Genomic DNA, 23441 nt, shown 5'->3' on the forward strand with positions numbered 1-23441 from the left:
ACGAAGCATTATTAACTAGTTTCATCAATTAAGATAAAGAATTGGTGAAGAAAACAAAACAAAAGATAGGGCTAACTGACGAGTTGAGATTAAAAACCTTGAATCGGTCAGAAAACCAAGTAAAAATCCTTCCAAATCGGCAATGTGATGTCGGGAAACAATGTGAGAGTGCTCTCAGATGAATGGAGAATGTTAGGATGAAGAGGAACGACGATTCTTTAAAAGGAACTCGCACCTCTTGGCGTTTTGTACATCTGCACAGGCGTGTGGAAATTACCCACGCCCGTGCTCCTCCACAGGGGAGAGCAAAAGGGCAAATGCATGCCCCTGTGCGCTCTCGGAATAACACTCAATCTCTCTGAACATAACCACTCGGGAGTGCAGAAAATACCGACGCCCGTGCGCCCAACCCACAGGGGAAGCCGCACGCCCCTGTGGCTTTTCTGTCCAAGCGAGAAAAATCGCTAAGTATTCCGCTCAGGCGTGCGGAAATTCCGTACCGGCGTGGACATTCATAGGCCCAACTCACAGGGGCAAGCGCACGCCCCTGTGCCTTCTCGGGATGGAGACAGCTCTTGTACAAGTTTCTCAGGGGCGTGCGAAAATTACCCACGCCGCTGCGTTTTTGACAACTTCACCCATAGGGGCGAGTCCATGCCTCTGTGTGCTCTCGGGATAAGTTGCCAGGTCTCTGCAGGAAAACGCACGGTCGTGTGGAAATTGCCCACGGGCGTGCAAAAGTCACGAGTAGCTCACAAGGGCGAGTCCACGCCCCTATGCCTTCTCTTGATGAACTCGCAATAATGATCCACGGCCGTGTGGAAATTCCACACGCCCGTGCGTTTTCCCTGGATGCCTTAAAAACTCTGCAGGCTTTGCAGAAAATTCCTAAACATGTTTACACTCTCAGAGCTTGCCCTATTATGCAAACTATACTAGCGAAAAACATGAGAGATAGCTCAAACGACCAAAACTTTGTTAAATCCACATAAAAACACATGATGAAATTAAAACCCACAATAAAATCATAGCAAAAGCATCTAAAAATGAAGACACCAACACTCAATACTTTATTCGTACAAACACTAAAATACTAACTAAGAAAACAATAAACACTTGGGATGCCTCCCAAGAAGCTTGTTTTACGTCACTAAGCTTGACGTACCTTGTCTTACCTCACGAGGGTTCATAGATGAAGGTTTCCCACTTACCCATAGCTTGAAAGCATAACGAACAAAGTCTCTTGAAGGTATAGGGAGAGTTATCGGGCTTGGGAACACCTAGCAATGGTACATCCAATTTGTTCGGTTCATGCGCATCTCCAACAGCCTTGAAGCATTTCTGATGGTGTCTCCTCACGCTCTTCATCTTCTGGGCACCTTCTTCAGGATCCCCGGAGTAGATGGTACTTCTTCAGTCAAACCAAGCATCATAACTTCTTCATTTTCAACCTCTTGGTCAAACAAACCCTCGTACGGGTCCTGATTGAACATTTCCTGCATGTATTCATCAACAATCTCATAAGTAGTGTCTAGAAAATACAAAGTATCATCGAAATCAAGAGAATGTCGCATGGATTCAGCAAGGCGGTATGTGAGCATGTCATCTCCAACTCTCAATGTTAGCTCCCCCCTGTCCATGTCAATCCACATCCTCATCCTCATCGAAGTCTAGTACCACAAAATCTACAAGAAAAATGTACTTGTCCACCTTGAAAAGCACATCTTCGATGATACCCCTTGGATGTCTCACCCTTCAATCAGCCAATTGCAAAGTCATCTGAGTGGGTCTACACTCGCCCAAGCCTAGCTTCTGAAAGAAGGTGTATGGCATGATGTTCATACTGGCCCGTGAGTCCGCCAATGCCATTTCTTCACAAAAATTGCCAAAATTACACGGAATGATGAAGCTTCTCAGGTCTTTCTTCTTATTCAGCATGTTCTTTTGCAACACCGCCGAGCAAGACGCATTTAAGATCACTAAAACACTCTCCTCCAGTTTCCTTTTGTTAGTCAACAAGTCCTTCATGAATTTTGCATATTTAGGCATTTGGGCCAATACCTCAACAAAAGGAATATTGATGTGGAGTTCTTTGAACATACTCAGGAACCTCTTGTACTGTTCAACCCTTTAGTCATTCTTCAATCTATAGGGATAAGGATTCTTGGCTCGAAAGATGGGTGTGCCAACTCCTTCTCTTTGCCTGCTCCCTCCTCAACCTCTATAACCTCAGGTGCGTGTTCATTAGGCCTCTCACTCGGAAGCCTACCTTTAACCTTACGACCACTTCTCAAAGTGATCGCCTTCACATGCTCTATAGGATTGGTGTCGATATTACTCAGCAACCTTCTTGTGGCCTTTCCGATAAAGACTTTGCAATCTGCCCCACTTGATATTCAAGATTGTGTAAAGAGGCGGCGTGGTTACGAATTGTAGCCTCGGCTGATTGAAACCTTGTATCTGATGATTGCATAAACCTAGTCAAGGCCTTCTCCAAATCGGTCATTCGGGTCTCCAAACCTAAAACTCAGTTTTCCATATTTGGGGCTTGTTGTTGTTGGAAACCAGGTGGCCCCATGGCCTTTTGTGGACCTTGGTTGCTGCACGAAAAATTGGGATGATTCTTCCAACCCGGATTGTAGGTGTTTCTTTATGGATTCCCTTGGTTCCTCATTGCATTACCCACAAAATTGACATTCTCAACCGAAGATGCATCACCAATAGAGATCAGGCAATCGGAGGGTGCATGTCCTCCACCACACCCAGTGTAAGTAGTCATGGCCACCACTCTATTCAAAGTTAGAAGATCTAACTTCTTACTCAATGATTCCACTTGAGTCGCCAATGAAGTTACTGCATCTATCTCATGGAGCCCGGCCAACTTTTTCTTTTCCCTATCATTCCATTGGTAGCTATTTAACCCCATTTCTTCAATTAGTTAACGGGCCTCACCGGAGGTCTTGCAACCTAAGGTGCCTCCTTCTGCCGCATCCAAGAGTTGCATTGTATTCGGATTCAACCTGTTGTAAAAGGTCTGAACAATCATCAACTCTGGGAATCCGTATTGCGGGCAATTTCTCAGGAGCTCCTTGAACCTTTCCCACATCTCAAATAGAGACGCCAATTCTGACTGTACAAAGGATGAGATCTTATTCATAAGCTTTACAGATTTTTTGGGAAGGAAATAACGGGCCAGAAAAGCTTCTACCATCTCTTCCCATGTGGTAATCGATGCTTTAGGTAATGAGTGTAGCCACTGCTTCACTCTCCCCTTTAAGGTAATTGGGAAGGGTCTCAACTTGATGGTATCATCCGTTACCCCGTTTATCTTAAGCATATCACGCACTTCGAGAAAGTTCTCTATATGACTGTTTGGATCCTCATCGGCCAAATCATTGAACTGTGTGGATTGCTGCAACTTGTGGATGAATACCGGCTTTAGCTCGAAGTTATGAGCTGTAAACTAAGGACGCACAATACTCGATTATGTTGCTAATACTGAAGGTCTAGCATAATAAGATAATGTCCGTTGTTGCTCATTCTGTTTTGCAGATTCTTCTACTTCCAAATCAGCTCGATTGGATGGCTCTTGCACAGGTTCTTTTCCATTTCTTCTAAGTGTACGTTCAATATCAGGATCTCCTTCAATCAATATTTAGGGGTTCCCTCGGGTTATAACCTGGAGATACATCTAAAAGAAAGAAAAAGAAATCAGAATGATGATAGAATAAGAAGAAATGAACTAGAATGAATGAATGAATAGCTAACAAAACAAAGTGCAAAGTATCTCTAAATGCTTAATCCCCGGCAATGGCGCCAAAAACTTGACAATGCCCCTCTCGTATGTCCCTTAAGTGCACGGGTTTGTCGAAGTAATAAAATCCCAGATGAGTGGGGTATCGTATCCAAAGTAAGTAGGGAATAAAAACACTTAAATTGTTTCTTCACTAAGTCATAGATAAATAGTGATATGTGTGACAACATGTGAAATAACAAAAGTAAAAGAACAAGAAAGAGAGTACAAGTAAAGGAGAAGGTAAGGCAATCAATATAAATGGGGTTCCCGGATATTGTTCTACCTAGGACAATCATTTCAAGTGCAAGAACCCTCTATTATACTTTCTAACTGATGCAATAATGAGACGTGGAGATCCTTAAATACATGATCCCAAATTTAAGATCAACCATGCCTAACTCTATACTTGTCCCAGAGGAGAAATTGAATAACCTCTCAACCTCACACTCGTATAAAATTGTAATGAGTTCTAGGGATTCCAAGTGATAAATCCTCTTCCTAGATGTAGACCTAACCCTTTGGTCCAGGTGGAATGTCCCTAGCCACAATTAGTCCCTAGGTGCTAAAATCAATTCAACGCTTCACACCGTTACACCCGCAACTATGTCCCATCAGAAGGTCATCCTTTAGCCCATTCACTCTAGTATAACGGCAAAGAACTTGAGGAAATAGAGGTAGAATAAATCACACCGGAAGGGAAAGGGGACACTCTGCTACCTCTCGACTTACCCTCTCAACCCTCTCCAATCTATCTTTGTCTAACTCTCGCGGTGTGTCACTCACTCACAAGGGTTACTAACAAGAACTCTCAACCCTAATGTCACTCTGAGGGAGTATTCATACAATCAAGCATTCAAGATTGGAACTCAAATAAAACATCAATTAATTGAAAGCATAATAAAGAGGTTCAATGAAACAAATACATCCTAGGGTTCACAAATACCCAAGTACCCACTAGGGGTTTAGCTCTCCATGGAGCTAATTACAATCAATGAAATCAAATGTAAATGGAAAGAATCCATCGAAAACACCTCAATAGTCATGGCGATGGTCTTGTGGAGAGTCCTCTACTCGTCCAAGGGTCCCTTTGTTAGACCTAGGATACACCTCCCCGGATCGGTACCGATGAAAGCTCTCCCACTAACCTTCTTCCAAACGGAGCGCGATGTCTGAGCCATAGAATCTCTCCCAATCCCTAGCGAATACCTCTCAAAACCCTAGCCGAAGCCCTCTCTCAAGTTGGGGAAAAGATGGAGAAAAGAATGTTGAAATCGGGGTTGAAATCGGCTTTTAAAGGGCTGGAATCGAGAATCCACACGCCCCTGTGGGCGCCCCTATGGATTTTTCACACAGGTGTGTGGAATTAACGCACGCCCGTGTGGATTCTCTGTTTTCATCCTTCTTTGGACATATGTGAATAGTACTTACTACATTGTTTGCTATGGTGCCCTCCTATAGTACCGGCCAGAAACACTCCCAAATCTATGCTTTCATCGAGGTAACGTAAACAAGCACACGTTTACATCGTAGATCGCTTTGCTTCTTCAATAACAGACATGTTGGTGGAGATCTTGCTATACATGCACAAGCCAGAATATTTGAATGTGGCTGCCCTTGTTCACCTCCAAATCGTTGTGCTAACTTGAATACGAGGAGGTTGGCACACATTCCCACATTTTGAACCAGACTTATGTCTTCACGTTTGAACCTTCTCAAGATTGCCTCCAAATGGTGCATTTATGATCTACATTTGCTTCTTTCTATAATATTCAGCCTCACAAACCTATCTGCATGAAAGTAACATAAATACACACATATTAGCGTTAAAACCTGATAAAAGTAATGCTCATCATAAGGAAAGAACACTTCGCATTCTTATTGCAAAAGCACTTATGAGGCGTGTGTTTATGTTCAGAGCTCCTCAAGAGAAGGCACAGGGGCGTGGACTCATTCCTGTGAACGACCTTGTGATGGTCCACGCCCGTGCGGAATTTCCGCATGGGCGTGTGTTTCCCTGCATAGACATAAAGATTTTTCCCGAGAAGACACAGGGGCATGGACTCGCCCCTGTGGATGATCCTGTGCTATACACACGGGTATGGGTAATTTCCACACGCCCGTGTTGATCTCTGTAGATGAGCTCCTTTCCATCCCGAGAATACACAGGCTGTGCGAGTGCCCCTGTGAGCTGGTCCTGTGAAGATCCACGCCCATGCGGAAATTCTACATGGGCGTGGGAAACACTTATATAGTTTTTCTCGGGTGGACAGAGAAGCTACTGGGGCGTGCGTTTACCCCTGTAGATCGGGGCACACAGGCATGGGTAATTTCTGCAAGCCCGTGTGGACATGTTTAGAGGTATTAAGTGTTATCCCTAGAGAATACAGGGCGTGCGTCTGCCTCTGTGGGTTCTCCTATGGTGTCACACGGGCGTGGGTATTTTCCACACGCCCGTGTGGATGTGCAGAAATCATAAGGCCGTGATTTCCTTTATAAATCTGTCGAGACCTTTTCATTTTCACACTTCCAAACACTAAGGGAGCACTCTCTCGCACTCTCCCGATCTTTCAGCATTGGTTTGGAGAAGTTTTACTCTAGGTTTCTGGCCTATTTACAGATTTTCAACTTCATTATGTCAGTAACCCTATTTCTCTCTCCTTTCTTTGCCATTACTTTGATTCTCTTTGATTTCTTTAATTAAATGGGTGAACGTAACTCGTTTTTGCGCTAAAAATGGTTGAAATTTATTCATAACAGTTTAAAAATGATTTAGAGATGTATTTGTGGATTTATAGCAAAGCGGCCATGCGGTTTTCACACGCCGTGGATCCACACGGGCATGTGGAATTTCCACAGGCCCGTGTGGATTCCTACAACATTGTTTTGTGAATGATTAAAGATCTATTTCTTTTAAATACTGGAGGTATGGCCCTAAAACAAAGAAAGCAGCTGGCAAGTGTCCTCGAGAGCCTACACCTGAACCAGATGCATGGAATTGCCATTCCTGAGCATCGGGCTCAATTTGAGTGATTGGCAAAGCTAAAGTTCCGTCAGACGTGGTTCTCGGATTTGAGTTCGCTCAGGGACGTGCAACTAGTAGATGACATGGCAGATGAGGTTGATGAGTTGTTATTGGTGGGTTGTTGGAGCAGGTTGTTACTTATTCGTGATCCTATTATCCTCCAGCTCATTCTAGAGGTGCTCGCCTTATTTGTATTCGACCGCTCTTATTCCCATTTTGATAGCGTCGATGCTATTCATTTTAGAGCTTTTGCACAGCATCATAGTATGAGCGTCACACAGTTATCCGTTAGACTTGGGTTATATGATGAGGCATTCACCGAGATAGAGGAGTATGATTAGCTACCGACCAACTTTTTGGGTAGCTTGGCACCCCAGAAAGGCTATAGGATATTGTGTGGTTAGGGTCGATATAAACCGGAAGTGTCCAAGGCTACATGCCTCTCCCGACCTAGCTACCGATATCTTCATGCCATCCTGAGTAGATCAATGAACTGCCATGATGATAGTACTAGAGTCCTGAGTAGATAGGAACTTTTATACTATACTCCATGGTGTGAAGCGAGCCGATTCACTTAGCGCACATCATAGCAGAGTACCTGAGGCATTAGGAACATTATTCTAGGATTGGTGTTATTTTCTCCAGCCCTTATATGACTAGACTCCTCCTGAGGATGGGATTACGAGACATGATCAGAGAAGCCGAGAAGACTACAGTGCCAACACCCCTCGGGTTACAGATGATGAGGCTCATGGACATGGTCAAGAAGTACCCGGACAGGGTTTATGTACTTAAAGTACCCCCATCAGAACCGTTTATGACCGAGGGAGTTGTAGTAGATGGTTCTCAGCTGGCACTAGATGCATATCCCAAGCAGGATCAGACAGAGACAACCTATATGGCGCACGAGCACCCACCAGTGTGGATATTTTCCCCAATTCGAGCCCATAATTGATTTGAGAGGCTCGAGAGCGTGGTAGGGGTACTGAAGGTGTATGTCATAGAGATTCGTGCGACACAGAGGGTACAATATATAAAGTTCATAGCGCGTTTCGACATTATACAGCAGCTGCTAGAGCGAGACGTGGTATCAGCCTTTGTGATGCAACACCGGACCCATCCAGCTCCTCCAGCAACATAATTACCGGCTCATGCACCGATCGATCCACCTATTCCACCACCGACTGCAGTAGAAGTAGTGCCGACCACCGACGACACTGACACATGATGCATCTTTTGTTTTTTCTTTACTTCTGCTTATATTTTTGACTTGTACACTTAGAAAGGATCTTCTTCTAAGTTTATATTTTGTTTTGTCTCGAGTTGTATTCATCGCTTTATCTTTTATATACTCGAGTTGGTTTTGTTTATTGAGCTTCATTGAACCCCCTTGTGTATGCGTGCAGATGGTCTTGTCAGTATGGGACTTGAGAACTAGTCACAAACAAAACCAATGTGGGTCGTGTGTGCTTCACAACCTGTTGGAACTTTACTCCAAAGGATTTAGTTCCATCAAACACAATATTTGGAGTCAGGGGAGTATTGTTTCAATTGCCCACTCCCACATATTTACATGATTGCTATACTTTCTATTGTGCTTGCATGTGTACATTGAGGGCAATGTACATCTTAAGTATGGGGGAGTTCACTTTGTATATGTCTTTTACATAAGTTTTGATTGACATACACGCTCACATAACCAATGGTAGTTCACCTTAGTTGCAAATGTTTGTATTCTTGAGTTTAGGAGACATTTTAACATTAAATGTTCTCATGCTCTAGTTTTTTAGTTGAATTTCTAGGATTTTTTGACTGATTGATATTTGTTGCACCACTCACTCATGAAACTCGTTTGGAAACTCAAGTAAAATGTTTAAGGGACTAATTAGTTTTGTTTCTTGTTCTTTTATTATGCTAAAGAAATTATAAAAAATAAATAAAAAATAAATAATAATAATAATAATAAATTTCAAAAAAAGAAAAGAAAAAAAAATAGACATATTATTTAGTTGTGCATTTTGGGTGGAAAGAGCTACCACTAATGAAGTATGAATCTACTCTAATAAGTCAGATACTAGTTATGCCCTAATGAGAGAAAGAGCTATCTCATGGGATGAGTGAAAGCTACCTCCCCGGTAGAAAGAGCTACCGTCTGGAAAGTGTGAAAGCCACCTTAGCGGCCGCTTCGGAAAAGGGCTACCTTAGAGGATGTGTGAAGCTACTACCATCTTTTTGTTTTGTTATGTGTGTAGTTAAATAAGTCCCTTGTACTTAGAACTTTGAGAAGTATACCTTGGGTTTAATTGAGTGAGTTTATACATTTACACGATGTCGGGTTTGTTGTCCTTTTTTATTCAAGTTTTTAGCTAGAGCATCGATTTTTTCGTATTTAGTGTTAAAAGTTCCCTTTTTTGTAGAATGCTCTCCTTGCATGCTTTGGTGAACCTAAGGCAAAGCACTTCCAATTTTTCCTTCTTCTATGCTTCAATGTTTATTTTTGCTTGAGAACAAGCAAAAGCTTAAGTGTGGGGGCGTTTGATAAGTGCTTGTGTGTTAAGAATGTGAAGTGTTCTTTCCTTGAGATGAGCATTACTTTTAACAGGTTTAAGCACTAAAATATGTGCATTTGTGTTCTTTTGCGCATGTAGAGTTATGAAGCTAAGTATTAAGAAAAGAAGCCAAAAGTAGATCGTGAAAGCACTATTTGGTGAAATCTTGGAAGAAAGAAATGCGAAGTCATAAGTGGGGCTCTAAGATACGTGAATAGGTGCCAACCTTCATGTATTCAAATCATTACAATGAGTTGGAGGGGTACGAAGATAGTTACATTTGCGTGTCCTGACTTGTGTATGATAGCAAGATCTTTACCAATGAGGCCTTCGATTGAAGAAAAGTTGTGATCTATGGCATAAACATGTGCCCGTTTATGTAGCCTCGATGAAAAGTGTGGAATACTGTAGCAGGTACTGTAACAAATCACTATAGAAGCACACTATAGCAGTTACTATTCCATCCTTCTCTCCAACTTTTCTCCATCTTTTGAGAGGCCATCAGCTACGGTTTTGAGAGGTTTTCGGCATGTCTTTGGAGTGGTCCTACAGATTGGACACCGTATTTCTCTTGGAAGAAGGTTATTGGGGGTTGCTTTTGTTGGCACCGATCTGGCGAGGTGTGCCCTAGGCTGGACAAGGGGACCTTTCTAGAAGAAGAGGCTACTCCACAAGACCATCGACACAAATACCGAGGTGATTTTTCTTATGGATTACTTGTTTTTACATTCGATTTAATTATTAATTGTATCTTGCTCCATGGAGAGCTAAACCCTCTTAGTGGGTACTTGGATTTTTTAAACCCTAGGATGTTATTGTTTCATTGACCTTTTATTATGCTTTTCTTAATTGATATTTTTAATTGAGTTCCAATTTTGAATGCTTGTTGAATGATTTCTTCCTTAGAGTGACACTAGGGTTGAGAATCCATCTTGGTAGCCTTTGTGGATGTGTGATACATCATGAGGGTTAGCCAATGCTAGATTGGAGAGGGTTGAGAGGGCGAGTCGAGAGGTAGTGGAGCGTCCCTTTTCTAATCCGATGTGATTTATCCTATCTCCATTCCCTAGAGGTCTTTACGGTGATAATAGAGTGAAGTGCTAAAGGATGACTGGGGCTTAATTGCGCGAGTGACAGAGTGAAGCGTTGAAGTAAACTTTAGTTTCTGGGGCTTAATTGTGACTAGGGGTCTTTTTCCTGGACCAAAGGGTTAGATCTACACATAGGAATAGGGTTGATCACTTGGAATCCATAGAACTCCATGCAACTTTATACAATGTGAGGTGTTAAGACTGAGCGATTTCTCTTCCAGAACATAGTGTAGAGTTAGTCATGGTTGTCCATAGTTTTGGGACTATGTGCTTTAGGATTTCCATGACTCAATAAGCATTAATTAGGAAGTATAATAGTAGGTCTTGCACTTGAAACATTAGTCCTAGGGGGAGCATTGTCAAGCACTCCACTTCTATCGATTGCCTTTCCTCTCACTTACTCGTGCCTCTCATTCTTGTTTCTTTAATTCTATTTGCATCAAATCTTATCAACAGAATCATTATTCAATACTCCCTGTGGATATGATACCCCTTACACTTAGATTTATTACTTCGACAAACTCGTGTACTTGCGGGTAACACGCAAGGGGCACTGTCAAGCCACTATACTAAAAATCCACATATAAACAAAAAACTATTTCTAAACTAATTCTAAACATGAATTAACCACTTTAGCATAGAAAAGGAGCAAATTCTCTTGTTTAAACAATTAAATAAAGTAATGGCAAAGAAAAGAGAGAATAAGGGTTTACAGACGAGATGAAAAAGAAAAACTTGAAATCGGCTGGAAAACTCGAGTAAAACCCCTCTAAATCGGTGGTGCAAGGTCGGGGAGAGTGAATGAGTATGTTTTCTAAGCATTTAAAAGTGTAAAAATGAGAAAAGCAAGATAGATTTATAAAGGAAATCGCGGCCTGTTGAATTTTGTACATCCACACGAGCGTGTGGAAATTACACACGCCAGTCTGCCTCCACTTGGGCACTTCATAGGTGCAGACACATGCCCCTGTGTGCTCTTAGGATAGCATACTTCATCTCTGAACACATCCACATGGGGGTGTGGAAATTCTCCATGCCCGTGTGCTCGACCTACAGGGGTACCCACACGCCCTGTGGCTTCTCTGTCCAACTAAAAAAAATTGTAAGTGTTCAACACGCACTGTGGAGATTCCACACAGGCATGTGGATCCTCATAGGGGTACTCACAGGGGTATTCACACCCCCATTTGTCTTCTCAGGATAGCTCTCTAACCCTCTGGAGAGAGACACACGCCTGTGTGGAAATTAAACACGAGCGTGTGACCATCATAAGGTCATTCACAGGGGCAAACGTACACCCCTGTGCCCTCTTAGGATGAGCTCTGAATGCAAACACATGCCAGTGTAGAATTTCCACACGGCCGTGTGCTTTCTCTGGAATACTTAGAAAAGACCACAGACTTAAAAATTTCTGAACATTTACAAGTACTCCAAGCCTGTCCATATTATGCAAAAGTAACCAAAGAAACATAAAAAACACACTCAAACGACAAAGAAACTTTACCAAAACACATTTAAGCACATGAAAACACCAAATATCCATGAGAAAATCACCACAATACCATGTAAAAATCAAGACACTAACACTCAAAGCCTTATTCAAACAAATACTAACTAAAACTTAGAAAAGAGTAAAGGCTTGTGTTACCTCCCAAGTAGCACTTGTTTAACGTCACTCAGCTTGATGTACCTCTTCTTACCTCACGGGGGCTCTCAGAGAAAGAATACTTCCTTGTCATCTTTACTTACCTCCCCACCAAAAAAAGGTTTTAGCCGATGTCCGTTCACCTTGAATGTACATTTCTCTGGATGAGAAATTTCAATAGCGCCATAGGGTGACACCTTGGTAATAGTATATGGCACAAACCATCTAGAATTAAGCTTCCCCAAAAATAGCCTCAGATGAGAGTTGAACAATAATACTTGATCGCCGATCTTGAACTCCTTTGGGTTTTTTATAGGCTTCTCATGTCACTGTTGAATTATCCCCTTGTAAATCCTTGCATTCTCATATGCCTTCATCCTCCATTCATCCAACTCATTGAGATAAAGCATTCTTTGTTCCCCTTCCTTACTCAAGTTAAAATTTATGGCCTTGATGGCCCAAAAGGCTCTATGCTTTAACTCAATGGGCAAGTGACATGATTTACCATATACCAAGCTATAGGGTGTGGTACCTATTAGAGTTTTATAGGCCGTCCTGTGAGCACAAAGTGTGTCATCTAAACGTTATGGCCAACCTATTTTCCTTGTTCTATGAATTTTGTCAGAATTCTCTTAAGCTCTCCATTTGTGACTTCCACTTGATTGCTTGTCTGCGGGTCGTAGGGGGTAGCAAGGCGATAGTGCACTCCATAACGCTCCAAAACTTTCTCAATTTGAGTGTTACAGAAATGAGTCCCTCGATCACTAATGATAATTCGTGGGGGCCCAAATCGAGTAAACAAGTTCTTCAGAAATTTGACCATTGTTCTAGCATCATTAGTAGGTAAAGCTTGAGCCACCACCCATTTAGAGACATAGTCAACCGCAACCAGAATGTATTGATTACCGTTGGACTTTGGAAACGGGCCCATAAAGTCAATTCCCCAAACATCAAATATCTCACAAAATTGAAATGGATTCTGAGGCATTTCATCGAGCTGCGATAGATTTTGGACCCTTTGACAATGGTCGCATCGAAGAACAAATTGATGTGCATCTTGGAATAATGTCGGCCACTTATCAGCTTGCTTCTTCGACCGAGGGGCCATAATTTGCAAAATTGGAAAGGAGATCGATCAAACAAGTTGATTAACTAATCTTTCGCGAAATCCACATGGTCATGCGAATTTCCGCATGGCCGTGTGGATCCACAGGCGTGAAAAACCTCACGGCCCGTGCCTCAATAAATCCAAAATATACAGCGTACAATTACTTCTAACTCCGTTCTAAACATAAATAATCATTCTAATTGAAATAAACGAAATCATTATTAACTAGATTCATCAATGAAAAATCATGAATTTACGAAGAGAATCAAGAATAGGGCTTACCGATGAGTTAAGATGAGAGAATTTAGATTCAGACGGAAAACCTCATGAAAATCCTACCAAATCAGCGCTAAGAGGTCGAGAGAATGATGTGTGAGTTCTCTCAGAAGAATGGAGGATGTAAAGAAGAAGATAAACGGCTTTTCTTTAAAGAGACATCGCGCCTCTTGGTGTTCTGTACATCCGCACGGGCGTGCGGAAATTACCCACGCCCTTGCGCCTCCATAAAAGGCCGCACAAGAGTAGGTGCACGCCCCTGTGCGCTCTCGGGAAAACATCCACTGACTCTGAACATTTTTGCACGGGCATGCGAAAGATACCCACGCCCGTGCGCCCGACCCACAGGGGCAGCCACACGCCCCTATGGCTTCTCTAGACATCCGAGAAAATTCCTAAGTATTCCACACTTCTGTGTGGAAATGCCACACGGGCGTAGACATTCACAAGTCCAATTCACAGGGGCAAATGCACGCCCCTGTGCCTTCTCGGGATGGAGAGAGCTCCTCTGCAGAGATTTGCACGGGCGTACGGAAATTATCCACGCCCGTGCGAAGTTCACAAGGTCACCCACATGGGTGAGTTCATGCCCCTGTGCGCTCTCAGGATAATCTACCAAACTCTGCAGGAAATCACTCGCCGGTATGGAAATTACCCACAGGCGTGCAATATTCACATGGTCGTTCACAGGGGTCGACGCACGCCCCTGCGCTTTCTCTGGATGAGCTCGCAATGCAAATCCACGTTCGTGCGGAAATACCACACGACCGTGCGTTTTCCCTGGATGCCTTAGAAAAACCTGCAGGCTCTGTAGAAAGAATTCTGAACATGTTTGCACACTCAGAGCCTGCCCTATTATGCAAGTTTTACCAGTGAAACACATGAAATAAAGCTCAAATGACCCAACTTCTCCAAATCCACATGAAAACGCACGATGAATACTCAAAACTTCAAATAAAATCACAGCATAAGTATCTAAAAATCAAGACACCAACACTCAACAATTTATTCATGCAAACACTACATTATTCGACTAAAAAAACATAGGAAACACTTGGGTTGCCTCCCACGAAGCGCTTGTTTAATGTCACTAAGCTTGACGTACCTTATCTTACCTCACGGGGGCTCATAAATGAATGTTGCCCTTTTACCCATGACTTGGAAGCATGATGAGCACAATCTCTTGAAGGTAGAGGGTGTATTATCGGGCTTGGGGCCACCTAGCAATGGTTCATCCAATTTCTTTGGTTTATGTACGTCACAAATAGCCTTGGAGTGTTTCTGGTGGCGGCTCCTAGCCCTCTCCATTTTCCAGAGCACCTTCTTCAAGATCCCCGGGGTAGATGGTACTTCTTCCGTCGAACCAAGCATCATTACTTCTTCATCATCATCCTCTTGGTCGAACAAACCCTCGTACAGGTCCGGATTGAATATTTCCTGCATGTATTCATCAACAATCTCATCAGTAGTGTCTAGAATATATAAAGTATCATCGAAATCAAGAGAATGACGCATGGCTTCAGCAAGACGGTATGTGAGCTTGTCATCTCCAACTCTCAAAGTTAGCTCTCCGCCGTCCATGTCAATCAATGCCTTGGAAGTCCGTAAGAACGGCCTCCCAAGTATCAAGGGTACATTCGCATCCTCGTCGATGTCTAGCACCACAAAGTCTACAGGAAATATATACTTGTCCATCTTGACAAGTACATCTTCGATGATACCCCTCGGATGTCTCACTGTTTGGTCCGCCAATTGCAAAGTCATCCGAGTGGGTCTAGGCTCACCTAAGCCTAACTTTTGAAAGAAGGTGTATGGCATAACGTTGATGCTTACCCCTGAGTCCGCCAATGCCATTTCTTCACCCATATTGCCAATGCTACACGGAATGATGAAGCTTCCCGGGACTTTATTCTTGTTCGGCATGTTCCTTTCAACACCGCCGAGCATGAAGCATCTAGAACCACCGAAGCACTCTCCTCCAACTTCCTATTGTTGGTCAACAAGTCTTTCAAGAAATTCGCATACTTAGACATTTTGGCCAATGCCTCAACAAAAGGAATATTAATGTGGAGTTGCTTGAACAAACTCAGGAACTTCTTGTACTGTTCATTCCCTTGGTCATTTTTCAATATAGAGGGATAAGGGATTCATGGCTTGAAAGGTGGGGGTGCCACCTCCTTCTCTTTGCTTGTTTCCTCTTCTACCTTTATAACCTCGGGTGCGTGTTCTTTGGACATCTCACTTGGAAGCCTACCTTCAACCTCACAACCACTTCTCAAAGTGATCACCTTCACTTGCTCTCTAGGGTTGGTCTCTGTATTGCTCGGCAAGATTCCATGTGGCCTTTCAGAAAGAGACTTCGAAATGTGGCCCACCTGATTTTCAAGGTTATGTAAAGAGATGGTGTGGTTGTGAATTATGGCCTCAACTGATTCAAACCTTGTATTCGTATATTGCACAAATCTAGTCAAGGCCTTCTCCAAATCATTTATTTGTGTTTCCAAACCTGAATCTCTATTTTCCACATGCAGGGCATGTTGTTGTGTTTGGAAACCCAGTGTCCACATGGCCTTTGGTGGACCCTGATTGCTCCATGAGAAATTGGGATGATTCTTCCAACCCAGATTGTGGGTATTGCTATATGGGTTTCCTTGAGGTCTCATGCCATTACCTACAAAATCAACGTTCTCCACCGAAGATACATCACCAATAGAGATCAGGCAATCGAAGGGAGCATGTCCTCCACCACACCCGTTGCAATTCATCACGGCCGCTACTCTATTTGAAGTTAGAAGATCTAACTTCTTACTCAAATTTTCCACTTTAGCCGCCAATGAAGTTACGGCATCTATCTCATGGAGACCGGCCACCTTTTTCTTCTCCTTAGCATTCCATTGGTAGCTGTTTAACCCCATTACTTTAATTAACAGACGGGCCTCATCGGGGGTCTTGCTACCTAAGGTACATCCTGCTGCCGCATCCAAGAGTTGCCTTGTACTCGGGTTCAAACCATTGTAAAAGGTCTGAACAATCATCCACTCTGGAAATCCGTGTTGCGGGCACTTTCTTACGAGCTTCTTGAACCTTTCCAATGTCTGAAATAGATACTCCAATTCAAACTGAACAAAGGATGAGATCTCATTCCTAAGCTTTACTGATTTTCCGGGAGGGAAATAACACGCAAGAAAAGCTTCTACCATCTCCTCCCATATGGTAATTGATGCTCTATGTAAGGAGTGTAGCCACTGCTTCGCTCTCCCCTTTAGGGAAAATGAGAAGGCTCACAACTTGATGCCATCATCCGTCACCCCGTTTATCTTCAGCATATCACAGACCTCAAGAAAACTCTCTATATGACTGTTTGGATCCTCATCGGCCAAACCATTGAGCTGTGCGGATTCCTGTAACATGTGGATGAATGCCGGCTTCAGCATGAAGTTCTGAACTGTAATCGCGGGATGCACAATACTCGATTGCGTCCCTAACACTGAAGGTCTGGCATAATCAGATAATGTTCACTATTGCTCATTCTGTTCTGCCATGTTTTAAGATTCTTCCACTTCCAAATCAGCTAGATTAGACTGTTCTTGCACAGCCTCTTTCCCTTTTCTTCTATGTCTACGTTCAAGCTCAGGATCTCCTTCAATAAATATTGAGGGGTTCCTTTAGGTCATAACCTGGAGCTGCACCAAAAAAGAAGGAAAAAGAAATCAGAACGATGATAGAATAAGAAGATATGAAATAGAATGTATGGTAAGATAACTAAGAAAACAAAGTGCAAAGTATCTCTAAATGCCTACTTCTCGGTAACGGCGCCAAAAACTTGACAAGATCCCCTTGCGTATATCCCGCAAGTGCACGGGTTTGTTGAAGTAATAATCTCGGATGAGCAGATATCGTATCCATAGGGAGTAGGGAATACAAACACTTAATTCGCTTCTTAGCTATGTGAAAGATGAATAGTGATATATGTGATAATGATTCAATTCTCAAAAGTAAAAACTACAAGTAAGAAAGCACAAGTAAAGGAGAAGGTAAGGCAATCAATAAAGATGGGGTACCCGAATATTGCTCCACCTAGGACAATCGTTTCAAGTGCAAGAACACTCTATTATGTTTCCTAATTAATGCAACAGTGAGTCATTGAAATCCTTAATTACATAGTCCCAAGGCTAAGGTCAACCATGCCTAACTCTATACATGTCCCGGAGGAGAGATTGGATAATCTCTCAATCTCGTACTCGCATAGAATTGCAATGAGCTCTAGGGATTCCAAGTGATAATCACTTCCTAATTGTAGACCTAACCCTTTGGTCCAGGTGGAAGGTCCCTAACAACAATTAAGCCCTAGATACTAAGATCACTTCTACACTTTACTCCATTAAACCCGCAACTAAGCCGCAGCGGAAGGTCATCCCTTAGACCATTCACTCTATTATGGCCGCAAAGAACTCAAGGAACAGAGGTAGAATCTAACACATTAGAGGGGAAATGGGATGCTCCTGTACCTCTCGACTCACCCTCTCAACCCTCTCCAACCTAGCTTTGTCTAACACTCGTGGTGTGTCACTCACTCACAAGGTTACCAACAAGAACTCTCAACCCTAGTATCACTCTAGGGGAGTATTCAAACAATCAAGCATTCAAGGTTTGAACTCATAATAAACATCAATTAATTGAAAGCATAATAAAAAGATTCAATGAAACGAATACATCCTAGGATTCACAAATACCTAAGTACCCACTAGGGGTTTAGCTCTCCATGGAGCTAATTACAATCAAAGAAATAGAATGTAAAAGAAATAAATCCATAGAAAATCACCTCGATAGTCAGGTCGATGGTCTTGTGGAGAGTCCTCTACTCGTCACTAAGGGTCCTTCATCCGGCCTAGGATACATCTCGTCGGATCGGTGCTGACGAAAGCTCTCCCAATAGCCTTCTTCAAAATGACAAGCGATGTTGGAGCCGTAGAACATCTACAAAACCCTAGCCAATACCTCTCAAAAACATAGCCGAATCCCTTTCTCAAGTTGTGGAAAAGATCGAGAAAGGAATGCTTAAATAAGGCTGGAATCTGGTATCCACACGCCCCTGTGGACGCTCATGTGGATTCTCTGTTCTGCAGTTTTCTCGGCCGACAGTGAACAGTGCTTCTACAGTACTTTGCTACAGCATTTCTGCCGTACTCTGCTATAGTATCTGGCCTAAAATGGTTTCTGAATCCATACTTTCATCGAGGTAACGCAAACAGGCACACGTTCACGTCATGGATCGCTTTGCTTCTTTAATGACGGATAAGTTGATGGAGATCTTGTTCTATGTGCATAAGTCAAATGCTTGAGTGTGACTGCCCTTGTGCCCCTCCAAATGGTTGTGCTAAGTCAAATACAAGGAGGTTGGCACACACTTTAGCATCTCACACCAGACCTTTGTCTTCGCGTTTGAACCTTAGCAAGATTTCCTCCAAAATAGGTGCATTATGATCCACATTGGCTTCTTTCCTTCATAATCGGCCTCACAACCCTACCTACATAAAACTAACATAAAAACACACATATTAGTGTAAAAACCCGAGAAAGGTAATACTTAACATAAGGAAAGAATGCTTCGCATTCATATCACACAAGCACTTATCAAATCCACATTGGAGAGGACACCAAAGTTCTTCGGTAAATCATCATAGTCAACAATGGGAATACCCTTACCAAATATTACTACAAGAACCCTCCTTTCAACAACAGTGCATTATCATCCTCCAGTCATTAATTAATGTGAATGTAATACATAGGAGGTGTTTCAAGATTTATGATGAATGCGGACACTGAACTTGAAGCCATGAATACCACAATTTTTAATACCCAAACTATCGAAGACTTATCTAAGAATGACATTAGAAAGGAAGAGAACAACGGTGAAATTGAGGTGGAAGTTGATATTGAGGTGTTGGAGGTTGAAGAAGCAATTGATGTAGCATTAATACCTTTTGAGAAAATAGTGGATGTTCCACCTCAAGATGAAATTGAAGAAGATAAAGGGAAGGATGAGATCATGTCCATGGAAAAATTTGAGGAAGTTGAAGAAACTTCATCGACCACATTTGAAGACACTACTTGCCTCAATATCGACCATTCCATCAAGCAATCCATAATTTTCAAGTGCATAGACAAATCTCCGAGAATTGTATTTGAAGATGTGGGGAGGAAACCAAAGTCATCCTTGAACCGACCCATGTCAAGCTTGGACAATTTCAACCAAAAATGTTTTCCTTAGCGACCCAAGCAAATGTTATGGACACTTGAAGTTCATCACACCCATGGTTGAGATTGTGGATAGGATGTTAAAAGCCGCAATTGATCCACCTATACAAAAGCTTGACAGAGTTCTCAACCAAACTTGTTCCCTTGGAAGCCAAACAACTCTTTTTGGATAATTCAAGGCAACTTTCCAAGAGTCGAGGAAGAAAATATGGGTAGGAGGTTGAGGCCATCTAATGACCCACCCATGCCGAGCTTAAATAACTCTCGACCAAAGCTTTTACCTTGGACCCAAGCAATTTTGTGGTGGGGTACTCAAAGGAATTCTTATCGGGACCAAAAGAAGAAGCGGGAAGGAGGTTCAAACCCTCTCAGAGATCCACCCAAGTTTAAATTGCACAATTCCATTAGCTCTTTCCATGGAGGCCAAAGGTAACTCATGCTTGGCCTTCAATTTGACACCATCGAGAAGGTATGTTTCGTATTTCTTGGTAGTTCTTATGCAACTTCTAGCCGGGATAAACACACCATTTTCAAGCCACCTTAGGTATGAAAGAGGTATGTCGAGCTAATGACATTAAATAAAGCGCTTCTTGGGAGGCAACCCAAAGCTTCAATTTCTTTAATTTCTTCTTTGTATTTTTAGTTAAAGTGTAGATTGTGTTCTTGTTTAGTGTATTTGTGTTTCCTTTATGTTTTTGTTGTGTGAATAAGTTCCTGCTCTCATACTTTGCATGTTTCTCTCATCGATTTTATTTTGATTAACTCATGCAACTTCTTGAAAAACTCATGTTTTTGTTTCATTTCATACGCTAGATCGTAGTTTTTCATTTCATTCATTTTGGAAGTTTTGCAACCTGCCATATCATTGTTTTTTATCATTTGAGAGCAGAACTTACGGGGTTTAGAAAACATTTCTAAGTCATACGGCCATCCCGTGGCTGCATGGAGTCCGTCTCGACACTTGAGACACCAAGCGAGGAGGGTTACAGCGTGCACGCATGCGGTCCTACTCGCGGCCCCTCGTGAGGGCAGTCATGCTCCCCAGCCCGGAGAAACTTGAGAATTTGTCTTGGGCCATGCTAGCCACCATCGGCCACGAGTAGCTGCATGGCCCGTTTTTGGCCTATACCTGTCACCCTCATCTCTTTTTCCTTTCATTTCTTTTACTTTTCATTCTTTTTCCACTGCTTTCTCTTCTTTCTCTGCACATATTTCTGGTGAAATCCGCTCCATTTCTTCTCCTAAATCTTCTCCTCATCCCATGGAGATTTTGATCTAGTGGTTTTCCTCATGTTTAACTTGAGTTTTCTAAAGGTTTCATCGGTAAGCTCTTTGATGCACTAATTTCATCTTCTTTATTTTTCTTGCATTCTAGGAGTTTATTTGTGGATTTTATCAAGTATTTGGCTTGATTTTCGTGGTGTGATTATTGTGGAAGAATTCTCTAAAGACGCCCTTGTGTGTGACCCATAGAGTACTCGTTTGGTTTATCAAAATAATAAATCCGGTGAATGGTATATGTATCCATAGGGAATAGTGAATAGAAACACAATGATTGCTATTGAACTAGGATGAGAATGAATCAATGATGGTGTGAATAAGATTTATATGAACATACTAAAAAGAAATAAGAAGAGAGAGAGCACGATAAAATGAGTGAAAAGGCAATCGATAGAAGTGGAAATTCGGACGATGCTCTCCCTAGAGACTAATGTTTCAAGTGCAAAGAGCCCTATTATTTCTCGTAATTGAGTCTTAATGAGTCATGAAAATCCCTTAAATACGCAGTACTAAACCTAAGGTCCATTTGCGGCTAACTCCACATTATGTCCGTGAGAGAAATCGATCAATCTCAACACCTCACATTGTGTAGAGTTGCAAGACACTCTAGGATTCCAAGTGATAAACCTATTCTAATATATAGATCTAAACCATTGGTCGATCGAAGAGCCCCTAGTCAATTAAGCCCCTAGGTGCTAAAGTCCACTTCAACCCCTTCAGCTACTGCCTATGCAACTAATCCCCTAGAGGAGGTGGTCCCTTAGCCCATTCACTCTACTATGACACATGATGAACTCTTGGAACGTGAGGTAGGATAAATCACCTGGGTCGAGTGGACGCTCCACTACCTCTCGACTAACCCTCTCGAAAGCTCCAACCTTGCTTTTGTCTAACCCTCATGGTGTGTCACTCATCCACAAAGGTTGCCAAAGATGGTCTCCCGGCTCTGAGTGTCACTCTAAGGAGAAATTATTCAACATGTATTCAAGATTGAAACTCAATTAGAAACATCAATTAAGGGAAGGCCGTAAGTAGCATTGTGTGATAAGAATACTGAGTGTTCTTTTCCTTATGATGAGCATTACTTTTAGCGGATTTTATAGCTAATATGTGTATATTTATGTTATCATGTGCATGATAGCTGTGAAGGCTGATTTCTTTATAGAGTGAAGCCAACGTAGATCAAAGAGTGCACCATTTTGAGGAAATCTTGAGAAAGGTTCGACGCCAAGACAAAAGTCGGGTTCGAAATGCGATTGTGTGCCAAACCTCTTGGCTACGTATTCAAGCTAGCACTGATGGATTTGGAGGAGCTACAAGGGCAATCATAATTCAAGCAGTTATGGCTTGTGCATATATGAGCTAGATTTCCCACCAACATGTCCGTTATTGAAAGAAGCAAAATGATCTCTGGCGTAAACGTGTGCGATCGCGTTACCTCGATGACGCGGATGGCGAGGTGATGCTGTGGTAGTGGTAGTGAAACAACTGTATGAGAGTATCTCGTAAGTACTCTGCTTCACAACCCTGATGAAAAGGATTACGGAACAGAGAATCCACACATCCGTGAAAATCCATTACCTGCACGCACGGGCGGTGGATTCGATTGAGCCTCTATTAAAAGCCGATTTCGTGCCCGATTTGAGGTATTCTTTTCTCCATCTTTTCTCCAAACTTGAGAGAGGGCAGCGGCTAGCTTTTGAGAAGTATTGGCTACTGTTTAGGGAGAGTTTCTACGGCTCAGCATAAAGTGATCCATATTTGAAAGAAAGGTTAGTGGAAGAGGCTTCGCTGGCAAATTCGATCCGGCCGAGGTGTATCCTAGGCCGGACAAAGGACCTTTGGATGAGTAGAGGATTCTCCACAAGACTACTCAAGCATTTAATTATGGAGGGGGTTTTCCAAGTGGACTTTTGCTTTACATTTGATTTCATTGATCGTAATTAGCCCATAGAGAGCTAAACCCCCAGTGGGTACTTGGGTATTTGTGAACCCTAGGATGTATTCATTTCATCAACTTTTATTATGCTTTAATTAATTGATGTTTTATTTGAGTTCCAATATTGAATGCTTGATTGTAAAAGCCAAATTCTTTATTGCTTACACTCAAGGTCGAGGAGTCATAAGCGCTGTACATATGAAGTTCAAGCTGCCCATTCCCTTATGCGCTCTAGCATTACTTTTCTCTCGCTTTTGACATTAATATGCTTTTATGTTACTTTATGCGTGTAGCCAGCAGGCCAAGGGCGAAGGAAATGGGCTATAATGATAATAATGCACCGGTTTTGGGAGGAAACTACAAGGTTCAAAACGCGAAGACATACAGGATAGATGTGAGATGCTAGAGTGCCAAATCCTCCTCGTGACTGAAAGTGAGTACATCTATTTGAGTACATTAAAGGTGCACACCTCGAG

At 42.4% G+C, this 23441-nt stretch overlaps 2 non-coding genes across 2 annotated transcripts; both read left to right on the top strand.

The window, feature by feature from the left end:
* The first annotated feature begins 3056 nt into the window (after window positions 1-3056).
* LOC120254892 lies at window positions 3057-3163 on the top strand. Its single transcript, XR_005534795.1, has one exon. It is a non-coding gene; the product is annotated as a small nucleolar RNA R71 (small nucleolar RNA).
* A 13369-nt stretch (window positions 3164-16532) lies between these two features.
* Window positions 16533-16639, top strand: LOC120254890. Its single transcript, XR_005534793.1, has one exon. It is a non-coding gene; the product is annotated as a small nucleolar RNA R71 (small nucleolar RNA).
* The last annotated feature ends 6802 nt before the right edge of the window (window positions 16640-23441 follow it).

This window comes from Dioscorea cayenensis, unplaced genomic scaffold (genome assembly GCF_009730915.1).
Source record: "Dioscorea cayenensis subsp. rotundata cultivar TDr96_F1 unplaced genomic scaffold, TDr96_F1_v2_PseudoChromosome.rev07_lg8_w22 25.fasta BLBR01000693.1, whole genome shotgun sequence".
NCBI classification, from domain to species: domain Eukaryota; kingdom Viridiplantae; phylum Streptophyta; class Magnoliopsida; order Dioscoreales; family Dioscoreaceae; genus Dioscorea; species Dioscorea cayenensis.